Raw genomic sequence first — 17068 nt, forward strand, 5'->3', positions numbered from 1 at the left:
TTTCACCGCTGAAAAATTATTAAGTGATTTTTTTTTCGTAGTGAACCTCGAGAGAACAGTTATGCTCTCGCTAAAAAATGTACAATTTTTTGTTCTGTTTGCTGGTAAGAAGAAGGTCGTCCCAAAACTGCTCGACAATGTGCACAAACAAAATATGTGGTGCTCGACATCGACTGTAAAGATGGTTTACTGGTAAGGGCCACGCACAATGGATCCGGTTGTGATGTGATTCCGGCAAATTTGACAGATAATGGGTTAACGGGTTAACTGTCAAATTTGCCGGATTAAATATTGACCTACAGGTCTGTGCCAGGGAAAACAAATAACTTTGGAGGAACGGATCACAACTTTTTTTTTTCTCCCCTGTTCGGGACCTAACACTACTGCGACCAGTAAATTGATCTATTGTAGTATCGAGTGTAGTATATCCCGTGTCCTTAGTTTAGTGCATGTCGTATTACCATAGAGGTAACTCTAAGACCACTGGGTCCCGAAGAAAATCATTATTATTTTTGGCTCACTCAGTACACTGATACAAAATCCATTGGCAAAAATACTATATTGCTGGTTTAAATTAAATACCCTCACCAATAGATTTGTGCAGAAAACAATTTCATTTAATTTTACTATTATTTCTATCAAAATTACTATGCATTTTGAGCAAGCATAGTAGTTTCGTCAGAATCATAGTAAATTTTTTACATTCGTAGTCAACTATACTGAATTTATAGTAGATTTAACTGTAATAAGCGCGGTTATATTGATAATAAGTGTTTTCTGCAAAATAGTATTTCTAACTATGATCCTTGTTTCAGTGTACCAGAACAACGGTCCCAAGCAGTCCCAAGCTATTTCACTCACCCATGCATGTTCTGCATGAATCCACACACCCCTGATGTTATCTGTCAAACTTTCATAGCGAATCAAAACAAACATAGTGTAGTAATAGAATTTCAACTAGAATAGGGTACGTTAATCGTTTGCTTGGGACCAATAGGCTACTAAAGTGGTGAGCCAATTTAAAATCGTTAGTTTCGTATTGATTGTTGGTATTACTCCATCACTATTGAGAAATGATGAAGTATTCGATTTTTTTTACAGTTGCCACTCTTGCATTTATCGCAAGGATCCGAGTCTAATTGAAAGGTCCCGCTATTTATACCCTTCGGAGTGTTGAAACACCCCGACCAACCATTTCGTTAATTTTCTTTAATTTTCTATACATCGATCTTCACCATTTCATGAATAATTGTAAAGATGCTAAAAGTCTAATCGTGAATCGTTTATAAAGATCTTTCTCAAAATCGAGCTCAAAATATTGCTACCAATCGTTACCAATGTTAAAATATCGATTGTGTTGACAGATCAAAATATCGATTTCTGTTGTAAAATCAAAATATGGATACACAACACAACTGCTGATTTTATTTGTGATTTTTTATTTGCATAATTTCTAGTTTCGGGTGTACTGATTTCGTTGTTGGTTGCTAATCCTCGGGTCCACAGCTGCTGTTGATGAGCTTATCAACGACAGGCAAACACACTCTAGTATGTGGTGTATTGAAATTTCTGTAAATATTTTCATACATGAATTCAATATTTATTTGTCATATCCATCAACCAGTCAGCCATGTAAGTGTAATAGAGGTCAAAACGGTATAAATTTTCCTCATTGGGTTCCAACCCTAATAAAAAATAACCATAAACGAACGATAACCCAAATCATTGAACTATTCCACAAATGGTTTGGATGATACCCAGAACACGTCGTTAAGCAAATTAACCATACAATTTTTATTAGGGAAATGCTGAGAATCCCACCATGTTGAGCTTTTGAATAACGAAACCAATCGAGCATATCATGATCAACAACAGAAAACATCATATCAGCTTTTGTGAACAAAACTTCGGAATATCATCATCGGTGTGCGGAAAGTTTCCCCTACGCGTTAACCTCAAAATACCCAATAATGACCACAAAGTAAGCATTTTCGAGGAAAACTGGGACATTACATGTGTATAATTTTACCCATTTATGAGTAATTACAACTTCAAAAATGAGTAGTAAGTATTGATTTATGAGTAAAAATACTCATATAGGGGTAACATTTTTATTCATTTACAGGGAAATCCCAGTTTCCTCGAAAATTCTTTCTTTGTAGTCAATATTGAGTCTTTTATAGTAATTATTGGGTATTTTGCGGTTACCATGTTTCATTCCTTTATTTAACGTCGGTCTCTGTTCCGCAATCTAGTGCCAATCACCGACGGACATCGATTGCCATTCATTGACGGCAATTGAATGTGCAGGAAGGTAGCTTCCACACCTGCGTAGGATATCGCACCCATTCAACACACATGGGCCGGGACCAACGGCTTTACTTCCCTTCCAAAGGAAGGCGTGATCAGAGATGTTATGCCTCAGAACATCCCGGCGGCACCGACTGGTATTGAACCCAGGTCTGCTGGGGTGAGAGGTAATCACGCTTACCACTACACCACCGGCGCCGTTACATATAGAGTTCTCTACCACCATTAGTATTAGTGAGATGTTTCACTAATACATGCATTTTACTGGTTGAAAATAAAAAAAAAACAAACCGCTGTCAGTCGAACACTTTGACAGCTGATTTCGTGGTTGAAAATAATAAACAAACCGATTTTACAGGGCTGCGCTAGCTAGGCTGTATAAGTGAGATGTTGCGTCGAGAAGTCAATGGTAAAATCTAAAGAGCCTGAATTTATAAAGAGACGACATCTTATCCATTTGACAGGTCTTCTGCTCGATTGGAATGACTTTTCGTATGACTTTGACAGACAATCGATTGTTCCAATTTTGACATGTCGCCTCTTTATAAATTTAGGCTCTTTAGTAAAATCCATAAGCAAACGTCAGACTGTGGGTGAAATATGACGGACTTCGATCGAAAATTCGCAGAAATTGTCAATCTTGGGTGATTTTTAGACGATGCCATCAATGCCAATTGATCACTTTGTCAAGCAGTTTTGGCGTGACTTTCAACCAGCGATTTCACAGAACTGGACAAACTAATTTCTATTTTTTATGAAACACACAAATTTTGGCTACTTTTCTCGAGGTTCTAGAAGAAAAAATCACAAAATAATGTTTCATTTCAAAGTTCGAGTGGTAGTAAACGTCATTCGATCAGTTTATATTACGTTTACTACCACTGCGTTTCATAAAAAAATAGAAATTCGTTGGTCCAGTTTTGTGAACTCGCTGGTAGACAGTCACATCAAAACCAACAATCAATACGAAACTAACGATTTTAAATTGGCTCACTACTTGAATAGCTTATTGGTCCCAAGCAAACGATCATCGTACCCCATTCTAGTCGAAAGTCTACTACTACACAATGTTTGTTTTGATTCGCTATGAAAGTTTGACAGATAAAATGAGGGGTTAGTGGATTTTCCTATGTTTCGAGGGGGTCATAGGGGGCGACCCCGGCGTAGTGGTTAACATCCATACCTCTCACGCCAAAGTCACGAGTTCAAATCTCATCCCCGGACAAGTCGCGAATGACCCAAGAGTGTTAAAGTGACTATAATAATAATAATAAAAAAAAAATGTTTCGAGGGGTGAATCGATTGGCTTGGGACCGAAGATAGTACCAGAGCTGAGCCAAAAAGTGGAGCACGTTTCTTCGGGACCTTCTGGTCTCAGAGTTACCTCTATGTCAAAACTGCTTGACAAAGTGGTCAATTATGCGTGGCCCTGCAATATTTAACACGAAATCATACTATCTGGCATCAGTGGCGGAGCTGTGAGCCTTCTGCGATGTTGAGATTCGCAACCCAGAAGGAAAAATGTTAGCGTTAGACCAACGTTAGACGTTACCATGATGATCGATCTGCATGACTCGGGTCGAAATTATGCTCGGGCTGCATGACTCGAGTCGGCTTAAGCTCGACTCGAGTGTGTTCGCAGCTCTGTAACTCTTTACTAGAAATCCATCTGGATATTTTTCTACTCTTTACTCCTATGGTTAAATCCCATAAGAAAACGTCTGTGCGAAATCGCGGACATCGTACAATCCTCGTACTCAAGCGAAAATTCTCATAAGAATCTGTCAATCTCTGACGGTATAAGATGATTTTCTACGGTGCCGTCAACACCAATTCGCTTACTGTTTAGTTCGCTTCGTAGTTTCCCGTGAGTGTATCCTTTTTCCCTCGGTTGTTTTCCGTAGAATTTAAACTTTAAATGTTAGGGTGAGACAATGTCACTGAGATATGGTTAGTTGGGTATTCAGATGAAACTATTACATTAAAAAACTAATCCTGGTTGTATCTCTTTTTCGTTTGCATGTAGCACTATTTGATATTACGAACCGCACCGAGCGTTCATTCCGGGTGGTAAGCGATCCTGAAGAAGAAAAAGATGACTATACAGGATGAGTGGTACCATGAGCCCCTTCTCGGAACGAGTGTATTGTTAATGGAGCTGGTCTACGATTCAAGGTTGGATTCTGTGATGATAGGTATCACATAAAAGGTAAAATAGGTAGCATCATCTTTCTCGAAATGTAAGTATTATTGGCAATAATAACAACTATATGATATGCAAATTTGTACGATAGGTACCTGGATCAACGTTATTTAAACATGCGTATTCAATCTCGACGACATCTAATTCTTCATTTCAACACCTTTGCCTCTTCTTTCCCTCATCCTTCACCTATGCATCTACGCTTCTATGTTAAGGATCAACCTAACCCTTATTTAATATTTGGCTGATTTCAATCGACTCGCATAAGTCATTATCTAAGAGCCATCTCATCTTTATCTGTTTGATTGCTGCATGGAAGGTGTATAATTGGTCGTCAACATTACACTGACGAGCAGGCTCAATGCCCCCTCCAAAAAACATAATTAACAATAAAAATAACAATTATTTCGGCAGCCTTTTTCTCTGGCTGAAGACATAAGATCATACTAGCTGAGCGAGAAGCGCTTCATTCTACATGATGGAGTTTTAGTGAACAAATAGCAGCTGTTCAGTCTTGGGATTATTCTGGATTCGCAAAATGAAGATCCCATTTGTAAATGATTAATTAAGATGCTTAAGGTTCCAGATGGAATTAAGAAGAAAATTACTGGTTAGACAAATAAAATGCATTTCAGTTAGTGAATGCAGCTGCTATGTGTAAACATTAATCTGTTACCGAACGTCGAGTGTACTTTATGAACCACTATTAATCGATGATGAAGCACTTATTTATTTATCAAGAGAGTCGAGGTAGACATTATGCTTGGTCATAAGTACCGTAAAACTATATCTTTGATAATGCGGGTTACTTTGATAGTAGAATATAATGATTAAATTTACGTTCTGCACTATTTACGAATTGGAAACATTGGTTCCATTTTGTAGCACAGGGTATTACTTTTGATACCGTATAGAGTTTTTTATAGTATGTTCTATATATTTTCCAAATACCTGCAAAACAATTTTTTCTTGTATTTCCCCGGGCACTCAAAAAATCACTTATTATTTGTATTTTCTATAAAGTCATGACAAATTTAATATTGTTTTTTTTTTTATTGCTTATGATGTTTCTGATTATATATGATTATTTGAGATTCTCGCATGGTTTTCTACATTCATCGAGTAATAATACGATAATAATAAGTAACCCCAAAACAAAACAAAAACTGATGTTCAGTCACAAGACAATAACAATGGTGCAAATTCAATAATTCCTGGTAAACATGTTACCAAAGAATTGAATCTAGGATCCCTTGCCTTAAAAAATAAAATTTGAAAAATATTCATTGTTGTTAAAATTATTTAGAATGAACTCCAAAAAACTATCAAAGGTACCCCTTTTTACGGTACCACTAATAAAAAATACCATGCACGAATGATAACCCGAATGATTGAACTATTCCACACATGGTTTGGATGACACCCCGAATAAGTTTTTTTTTTTTTTTTCCTTTGGTTTGTTTTTTTTTTGTCGATCTTGTTTTCCGTGCTGAGCACCAATTGAATGCTACCGACGTGCCAGGAAAGCAGCTCCCACACCTGGACCCTACCTATCGACCCATCAACTCATGAACCGGGGACCAACGGCTTTACTTCCCATCCGAAGGAAGGCGTGATCAGAGAATGTTATGCCTCAGAACATCCCGGCGGCACCGACTGGTATTGAACCCAGGCCTGCTGGGGTGAGAGGTAATCACGCTTACCACTACACCACAGGCGCCGTTACCCCGAACAAGTCGTTAAGCAAAATAACCATTCAAATTTTAGTAGGGACACGATGCTGCTAAAGGCGTTCAAACGGTCAGTTAGTGGTAGGACGGGGAAAATTGGGAACTCTTAATACGCCGAATGCGCTATGAGATTACTCAGATTGGACGTTAAGCGAAAAAAGTGAAATATGAGTAAATATTAAACCCAGTTTTTTGAATATGAACCATATACCAATATTTTGGTTTTTTTCTGCGTTACGTCCAATCTGGGTAAACTTAATTTATATATGCACGCAAACCAAAAATGTATTACATTGAATGTTAGTTGCATTTCCTATCAATCTGGCATCCAATATCATCGTCATCCTCACGCCACACGTCTCAGCATGATATTTGTTGTATGATGCCATACCATACCACCGCCACACCAGTACACCGTTCGAAAATTTCATGTAAATTTCTACGAGTTATAGCACACATAAAATTAACGCTAGATTTGGCATACATTTACGCGATATTTCGTGTAAATTTAAGCGCAATATCGCATAAATAAGAAATATTGTATGCAAGCTAGTAAACGATTCCGCTGTTTATGCCAAGTATAGCTCAAAATTAACCGAAGGGAGAGTTTACGCGATAATTAAAATTCAGAATTTTTTGCTGTGTAATGGGTGCATGGTCTTGAGGGAAAAACTATCTAGATTAAAGTACTATACATTTTCTAAATTTGTTCAGGGAATCCTTAAAATATGGGCTTTGGACTTTCACATGTAGGTGGTCTACCGGGTTATCATTACTAATCTGGACATTAAACGTTTTGCATAATTAACACTACCAAGTAATTACAAAGTTTTGAAATTAAAAGGTTATGCAGAATCAAAGATGGGGTCAGCCCCGACTTGTTGGTTAACCCTTTCCTTCCCAGAATGTTTTTCGTTGTTTAGAGATATGCAAATGTGCTAAAACAAAAGATATTCCATTCAATTTGAAATGATTGAATCTGTCAAACAATTTTTTGCTTAAAATAAATAGTAATTTAATTGTTCCCTCCCTCTAAACATTGGTGTAATAAAACCAAAATAATAAAACCATGGCATGATAAATAAATAATAATAAAACCAATAGATGGCATGATGACATGTCTTACTTGTAACTTACAAGAAGAGGTTACACAGTATGCGTTTGAAACATAAAACCTGTAAATTTTGCTTTCTATTAGGCAAAATCAGCGATTTGCTGATCGCTGAGTGAGTGAGTGAGTGAGTGTGTGAAAAATCGCTGATGGTGACTCTCATGAAGTGAAATAAACAGGTTTAATATGTCTAACACATTCTTTGCAACCTCTTCTTGTATCTTACCAATTCAAAATATGATCATAGTATCTAATTATGTCATAATTTAAAAAAAAAACATTGTTTTAGCTGAAATGAGTATGTGCAACCTTTATTATAGGTTTTATAATATTTTCTTCAATACATATTATAATCATCCTTAGTGGAACACCTGTACAATATTCAGTAAGCCTCAAACGATTAATTCTTGTTTTTTAACTCCGAACCCGATGCCTCCGGTAAAATGTGTAACGGAAAACTTGCAATGTTTGAAAAATCATAACTCATTTATTGACGTATTTCAAATATATAAGCGCCATTTGAAACTACATAATTTAAAAATTTTCATTCAAATATATTTCAATAACCATTATTTTATTGACACTGTTTTTCTTTTTCAACATTTTGTAGCGGATTGTTTAATTATTTAATTATTTCATTCTAAAGCTCCTGCTAATAAAAAAGACTATTAATTGATCAACTTATTATATTTGATGATTTAATAATTAAAATTGTTGTTAAAATAAAGGCAATTTCTACTAAAAAAACAATTAGGAAAATCGAAATGAAAAAGGTCATCGAGAGAAATTTATTGTGTCAAAGCGGCACGATGATTTTTCTCGATCAGTAATAGTTTTATTTTATAAAATTGTAGCTAGTATTATATATTTTCGTAATAAAAATAATGCATCTTATAGTTAATAATATAATAATTTTTTATGCTAAAATTATTTAGTCCTTGTGATTGGTAGTCACATATACAAGTATATACTTTATAAATTAACTACCTAATCAGTAAATTGAAATATATAAGAATAATCAAAATACATTAACAAAATGTCAATTTCTAGACTACTTGAAAAATGGTAATTTAGATGTTGTAGGCCAATAATAAAAATTAAGTTCCAATTAAAACATGAAGTCCGTGGAATGCAGCTGCTACAAATAATGTTGACCATAAATAATTATAAATGTGAAGCTCCATAGCTTCATATGCTTGTAAGATAGAATAGAATAGTAAAAGATAAACTTTGTATAGTTTGAGTATGATTATTTTCTATTAAACTAAGATGAGTTCAAGGTTACTCCCAAGTCTAATGAAATAGCTGTATAGCTCACCGCTCCAAAAAAATAATTACGTTTTGATTTTTATAAAAAATATTGGATAAAGGTATCAATGTAATTTTTGACAAAAATCTAAGGAAGAAACTGATTTTCTTGGATTTTTGATAATTGTTCCAAAACCGTACCGATTTTTTTTTTAATTTTCGGGCCGGTAACTCTTCCCTTAATAGAGGAATTTGAAAAGGATTAAAAGTAAAAATTCCTACTGGTGGTTAAATTATTCCTAATTCAATTGTTGGTAAAAAAAAACTTCTATGGAAAAAAGTTAAAAAAAAAATCTTCTGAAATAGTATGAAGTCCTTGAAATGTTCCTTCTCGAGAAATATCTCGTCATCATTGATATATTGTCAGTATAGTAATAGAAGCACCGACAAACCGACATGACACTTAATTCTGACTTATGCCCGAAAATCGTAAACAGCTGATTTAAATGTGCAGTGATCCGAACTGTCAAAACCATAGGATTTTTTTTTATCTAGATAAAAATAATTTGCCCAGAATAGATCAGACACGAACCAATTCATAACTTTTGCATGCGGGTTCATGGCTTAGCTAAATATTTCCCGCGAACACGGAGCAAGATGTCAGTAGTGTGCTTTGGTCAGAAATTTTATTGTTTTTACTATGGTCATTCATGTCGGTTTGTCGGTGATAGAAGATCCAATTAAAATAAAGAAATATCATACTGATGGAATCAAGTTCCAATAGCTCCTGTTAAAGTTCATGGGCTGTAATCTACTAAATGAAATGGGTGATTTACATGTGTTGACATGAATTAATTTACTTCACCAGAATATATAGTACTATTTGTTTTTTTTCCTTGATTTGTTTTCCGTCGATCTTGTTTTCCGTGCTGAGCACCAATGCTACCGACGCCAGGAAGGCAGCTCCCACACCTGGACCCTACATATCGACCCATCAACTTATGAACCGGGGACCAACGCTTAAGGCGTGATCAGAGATGTTATGCCTCAGAACATTCCAGCGGCGCCGACTGGGATTGAACCCAGGCCTGCTGGGGTGAGAGGTAATCACGCTTACCACTACACCACCGGCGCCGCTATATATAGTACTTGATACAGCAATTAAATATGATTGAATAATAGCAACTGCAGATTATAATACCGTGGATCCTGGTAATCTGACAGTCCTTAATTTGAACACTTTTAAACTCCACTCATCTGCACGCCGTACAAACTAAAAATTGCTCAAACGTCATTTAGCCCATAGTGAAATCGAACTATGCGAAACGGAACGCAGCATCAAAACAAAACAGCAAATAAGGCTACAAGAAACTTGTTTTTCTGCTGGAAATAGGGTTGCTAGAAGTTCAAATGAAAAATCAACCCCGTTTATTTGCACGAAGCGTGGTTCAGATTAACGGGGGTCTACGGTACTAATAAAACAATTTAAGTAATAAAAAATAATAATAAAATAATATATGAAGTGATATACTGCCCATAATCGCATATCAGTCCCATATGGATAAGAAATCAAGCAAAGATGGGACTGCTATGCGATTATGGGTACTATAGATCCTGTCGTGTAGGGTATTACCAACAATCAATACGAAACTAACGATTTTAAATTGGCTCACTACTTGACTAGCCTATTGGTCCCAAGCAAACAATTAACGTATCCCATTCTAGTCGAAATTCTAGTACTACGCAATGTTTGTTTTGATTAGCTATGAAAGTTTGACAGATAAAATGAGGGGTAAGTGGATTTTCCTATGTTTCGAGGGGTGAATCGATTAGCTTGGGACCGAAGATAGTACCAGAGCTGAGCCAAAAAGTTGAGCACGTTATTTCGGGACCTTCTGGTCTTAGAGTTACCTCTATGGTATTACCACAAACGAAGTTACAGACGACTAACTGGCGAAGAAATCCATTAAAATAATGTGGTTCACTGTAATAGAATTTTCTTGGAAGCTTGTGCCATCATCCACCAGATGGGTTAGTTTTTTTTGTTTTGATTTGAACAAAGTTGATTTTGTGTACAATGATTCTTTGACAGTGTGCAAAGAGTGCGTATCATTTTGTCATTTTTTTATGTATTTCAGTTTTGAGTAGAGTGAATGAGATAGAACCAAAACATTCTAGTACATTTGGTGAAAATGCTAGTTCAATCTAATAGTAGTGTTGCCATGTGGTACAATCCAGTAGTAGTGGTGTTGCCATGTGGTACACTGAAAAATTGCAATAGCAGGTTAGTCACCAAAGTTTTCGAGCCGCTCCGTCTGTCACTTCGTTTGTGGTATTACTAACAATCAATACGAAACTAACGATTTTAAATTAGCTCACTACTTGACTAGCCAATTGGTCCCAAGCAAACGATTAACGTACCCCAATCTAGTCGAAATTCTAGTACTGCACTATGTTTGTTTTGATTCGCAATGAAAGTTTGACAGATAAAATGAGGGGTTAGTGGATTTTCCTATGTTTCGAGGGTTGAATCGATTAGCTTGGGACCGAAGAGAGTACCAGAGCTGAGCCAAAAAGTTGAGCACGTTATTTCGAGACCTTCTAGTCTTAGAGTTACCTCTATGGTATTACGATGTCGATTTATTTTGTCCATTTTATTATCACCATCAGATGAAAGTTTATACACGGATAGAAATCTTCTTATACCTTTTGGCAAATTTGCATTGCTGATTATTCATAAAATGTATAAGTCAACTAATAAGCAGACGCCTTGCAAAAAGTTAATGAAGATCATGCGTCAAATGAAATGTACACATACCATTTTTGCATTATTATAGGACCTATGTGGTTTGTCTTATGGAATGTATAAGGCTGATGTTTTGGCAAAAATGTATAAGTGAAACACATGAATAAAATAATTGATTTTCGTTCCATGTACCGTGTTCAAAGTAGCCCGTCTATTCACATTTCCGACTGTTGTGATGATTATACATGATGAACATTTTCTGCATTAAATTTTGGTCGTTCATATTCTTCTCATTATACACCATAAAGGTATCCCCATTGAATGTACACCAAATCCTATTATCAACTACTTTATTGATTTCATACGAACATGTTTAAGTTCAGTTTAAGTCAGCACAACAAAAATTGCAAGTAAAAATTTAATTTTTCATTGTATTCGTATTGTTTTTTTTGGGACATATTTAAATTATGGTCAAAACAAAATTATGCGATTCCTTAAATTAATGATAATCAAACGCATAACTTCAGAAATAACAATCAAAGCAAGGCTTTCAAAAAAATTGATTTACAAAATACGCTAAAACTATATTTTGTTGTTCCATCTTTTCGTTTTCCGCGTAAATAAAAAAGTTTTTTTCTTCAATGTATGGGATCCTCTTTATACACTTACGTAGAACACTTTAGATAAAAAAATATCATCATTTACACTTGTCAGATCACTTAATAAGAACACACTGTGATAAAAAGTGGATTGACAGAGTTAATAGTCAGAACTAAATTTTACTTGAAGTGTTTCAACTGTGCAAATTCATTTAAAATTTAAATAAAACTGTCACTGAATAGCTTATATTTACAGCATTTGAAAATATTAGAATGTTTGAGACATTATTGTTAATTTTCTGAAGTTGTAAACGTTGAAAAAAAAAATGACACTGAAAATTGAGCAAAATCGTACATACACTACAAAATACTTATTTGTTCAAATGAGTGTTTACCATCTTTTAGAAGAGATGAAATAAAAAAATAATTGGGTTGAGACAATTGCAAAATTCATCTTGGTGGTCAAGTTATTTTAAAACGAGTATAAAAAATGCATTTTAGATTACATGTGATATAAATTTTCGTAAAAATTATATGCTGCCTCAAGTACATAGCTTATTATCTTTTTTTGTTGCTTATAATTAGAGCTTAAAACTTGCCGAAGAAAGTATTAAGCTAAGTTTTCAAATAATAATGCTATGACTGAAAGTTTGTGTGTCCGTTTTATAAACTGAATAGTCCTTACATCAGAAAAGTGTCCAAAGAAGCCCACCACCACGGTACAGATCTGCATAAAAAGCATGCAGACTTTGTAATGATTCACCGCATCAATAAATCATGTAATGTGATCCATTATGAGAATTGGCATTACATTTGTTGTAAGAAAACATGCAGAGGATGTAATAAACCCACCCTTACATTTGAAGTACATGCCATTTATTTTTCGGAAATCCTAACCGATTAGTTCAATCGCCTTAGAGTCTAAAGTAGCGTTTCCAAAATATTTTAAACTTTGACTGGGAAACGGAGTTCTTCGATGCATATAGGTATTTCAAAAATCCTCCCAAAAAGTGTATTAAATAAATTACGGTGTAGATACCTGCGCAATAATTTCACTGTCGCGGCAAACGCGATTTATTCACTACCGCTGCCGCCACGAATAAATAGCGCCAGTGTGAGTGACCCTTAAAGCTCGCCTTTGAAACCCTTATCGTTATGGTGTGTAACTTAAATATTGCTAATTGTATCTGAAATTGGACTGCCCAAAAAATAAAAAAAAAAGTGATAAAAGTGCACGTTTCCATCAAATCGTTTTAGTGTCTTCGGCGCACTTATTGCTTGCATTATAAGGAATAATTGCACCGAAGACACCCGGAAACTCACCCTTTTTATCAAACTTTTAATAATGCTCAGTTTGGTGTATAATACGTAGTATGTTAGCTCGGAATATTTTAAACCTCTATGTGCTAATCTAATAGTCCTTAACTAACTATTATCGGTACAGCTCAAAACCGGAATAACCCACTAGCGACAATCGAATTTACTATCGTTCTATTCATTATACATAGTATCGGAAGTTATAGCACATCATTATGCGATTACAGTGCCCTACTCCAGACACTTTGTGAAGTACAAAACTAGTTCCGGTTTTCAGCTGTACCGATAATATTGTAAATTTTCTTCACCGTCGTCTGTTACCCAGCAAAACAAACACGCCGGTTAAAAATCCTCAATAATATTAATACCGCATAACCGACAGATTCCCACTCCCAGGATCCACAAAATAGATACGCTAATCAGCAGTATCGCCACCACGATGCACCAGTATTGGTTATCAGTATTATCTGACACCGCAATCCGCCCTGGATAGCTAATGCCCTGGGAGGCCAACTCCATGAAAGAGGCTATAATTTCCTCTTAATACTTACCTTTCCCAACTCCGGTTACTGTGCCATACAATCCTCCGGTCCACTTCGCGATTCTCATGTTGATGTGGATGTGTTTTGATTATCGGGGAATTTACGTTTAAAGCCATTGTTTAAGTTTGCTTGTTCCGCCTATGTCAATTGTTGGTCTAGAAATGCTCGTTTGTATACACTCTGCGATCGGAGCGCGAAGTTTGACACTTGATGCTCTAGCAGAGTGTAAGCGAACAAGCATACAATTTTTATGCTTGTTCGCTTACTCTGCTAGAACCCGAGCGTCAAGTGTCAAACTCCGTGCTCCGATCGCAGAGTGTAAATAAACGAGCATAAATTCCACCACAGAGATGGTCTAACCAGCCATACAAAAAAATGTCTAACGTTAGTCTCACGTTAGACTAACATGTTAGATCGAAACGAGCTGTAACGTCTAACAGACTGTGTCATATCAGTCTAATATTAGACGAACATTAGACTAACGTTAGACCAAATGTTAGTCTAATGGTCTAACGTGTTAGACTAACGTTAGACTCATGTTAGACTAACCTTCCGTGCTGGGAATGTATTTACATCGACCCCAATGAGTTGTCTACAGGTACGACGATTAGAATTTGTCGTTTCATTCGTTCTCCTGCTATTTAAAGGGTTGATGCATCAGTGTCAAACTCTAATCTATTTAAATAATGGGAGAACGAAAGAGATGACAAATCGAGCGCCTCTTTCAGCTGTCCAATCAGTTCGATGTTTTGTCGAAGAGCAAAAACAGTAATGCGCGATATTTCGATGTTTCTGTGAGGAGATTTCTGGAGTTCTTTTTGATTGGGTCGTATCTGGTCGTATGTAACTTTTTTGTCAATTAGAGAGACGGGGTGTTTTGTTTTGGTGAACAAAAAATTGTTTCTATTTCCAATGAGGTGGATAGCGGCGCCGGTGGTGTAGTGGTAAGTGTGACTGCCTCTCACCCCAGCAGGCCTGGGTTCAATGCCAGTCGGCGCCACCGGGATGTTCTGAGGCATAACATCTCTGATCACGCCTTCCTTCGGAAGGGAAGTAAAACCGTTGGTCCCCGGTTCATGAGTTGATGGCTCGATAGGTAGGGTCCAGGTGTGGGAGCTGCCTCTCTGGCGTCGGTAGCATTGGTGCTCAGCACGGAAAACAAGATCGACGGAAAACAAATCAAGGATACCCAGATCGGTCAAAACTGAACCTACCCATAAATGGGTAAACTGTGTTGGGAGCTAGGTTGGGAGTGACAAGTTGACAAATGAACAACGTGCATCGGATTCATGTCAATGTTGTTCATTTGTCAACTCGTCACTCCCAACACTCCCATTTTTGGGTAGGTTCAGTTTTGACCGATTTGAGTCGATTCTACCCAAATTTGGATAGTTTTCAAATAGCGTGTGGTTGCCCAACCAGCGAATTTAGACTGTACAACCAATTATTGAATGTTCATATTAATTATGCATTGTGTGTTTATAGGAATCAATTCCTAAATGGAATCCGAACCTGCGAAAAAACATCACCGGGGAAATGAAGGAAACGATTCTTCGTTCCTTTCTAAAGAATATCTTCATGAAGCGGATCCAGAAGAAACGAACGAGTTTGATGAGGCGTTAAACGACATGACGAATGAAGACTCGATTGAAGACCCTCCTGGAAGTGCTATATCAAATATTTACGATTTGGATTTTTATGATGAATAGGCGGCTGGATGTTCAACTCTACCAGCCGATTCGTCCAACATTGATCATGGCGATTCTTCCAGATGGCTGTTTGGGTGTTGATTGCTGGTTGCTGGAGATTGGAAAGTGGGGAGTGTGGTGCTTTATTCGAATGTATAAAAAAGATACGTGAGAGTGAGGGAAAATCCAGGAAATCCCGACACAGCTAGCAGCCACTGGGGAAACGGATGCAATATACGTAGGGTATAAATACGGGCTACTTAAGCTCGTTGAGGACATTCTTGTGACGAATTTGGAAGAGGACGGAAGAGCAGCAGCAGAAACAGCAGCAGCAGAAGCGGCAACAGCAGCAGGATTAGAAGTCGAGAAAGCTGTATTGTGGATTCGTGTCGAGGGGCGCGCCCTTCCAGATATAAGTGCGTGATATTTAAATTACATCGTAATAAGTTAAATACTTTGAAGACAGTAATAACAACAATCAATACGAAACTAACGATTTTAAATTGGCTCACCACTTTAGTAGCCTATTGGTCCCAAGCAAACGATTAACGTACCCTATTCTAGTTGAAATTCTAGTACTACGCAATGTTTGTTTTGATTCGCTATGAAAGTTTGACAGATAAAATGAGGGGTTATTGGTTTTTCCTATGTTTCGAGGGGTGAATCGATTAGCTTGGGACCGAAGAGAGTACCAGAGCTGCGCCAAAAAGTTGAGCACGTTATTTCGGGACCTTCTAGTCTTAGAGTTACCTCTATGGTAATAATTAGAATTTAAATACTTCAAGCGGTATTGAAAGTAATCAACAAATAATTAACGATAATTTATGTGATGAAAAATTATTTAACTATATTGTAAATAATATAAATATAAAATTTTGAGAGTAATTAAAGTATTTGTTGAAATTAAGAGTGTATTTAAAGTATTTAATGCAGTAATGGCAAGATTTTAAATATTTGGTCAGCAGGCTGTGTAGTATTGAAAGACTAGTGCGTGTCCCTCGATTCGTGTAGCCATGACCGAGGCTGGAAACCTCGGTCCGGCCACGTCACGACAGAGAGTTGCATTGGGAGTTGCTGGAAATACACCGAGTGAATTCATAAAAAAAAAGAGAAAAGCAAGATTGACAAACGCTACCGAGAACGCTGCACTATATTATATAAACCATTCATTATATCACATATTGTTGTTACATTCACTCTAACATAACTTGGAGCGTTTGGTACGATATGTCCACGCATCCTTCCACCCCTGTAGATTCATGAAATGAATAGCTGTTTAAATAGATTTATTTAAACTCGAATCATTTAACAGAATCATCTTTGCTGCAAATGCAACGCAGTAGGCTTGGCCGTTTTGATGTTTATGTTATATCAAAGATATGCTGCAAACATCAATGTGTTGACTAGAAAAATGATTTGGTTATCCTGTAGCTCCGTCGTGTTTTTTGTTTGTTTCTTTATTAAAGAGACTTTTAGCTATATGCTGATTCATCTGCGGTGGTGTAGTGGTAAGCGTGATTACCTCTCACCCCAGCAGGCCTGGGTTTTATCCCAGTCGGCGCCGCCAGGATGCT

Source organism: Ochlerotatus camptorhynchus, unplaced genomic scaffold (assembly GCF_037179485.1).
Source record: "Ochlerotatus camptorhynchus isolate MF236.1 unplaced genomic scaffold, CSIRO-AGI_Acam_v1.1 ptg000105l, whole genome shotgun sequence".
Lineage (NCBI taxonomy): Eukaryota > Metazoa > Arthropoda > Insecta > Diptera > Culicidae > Ochlerotatus > Ochlerotatus camptorhynchus.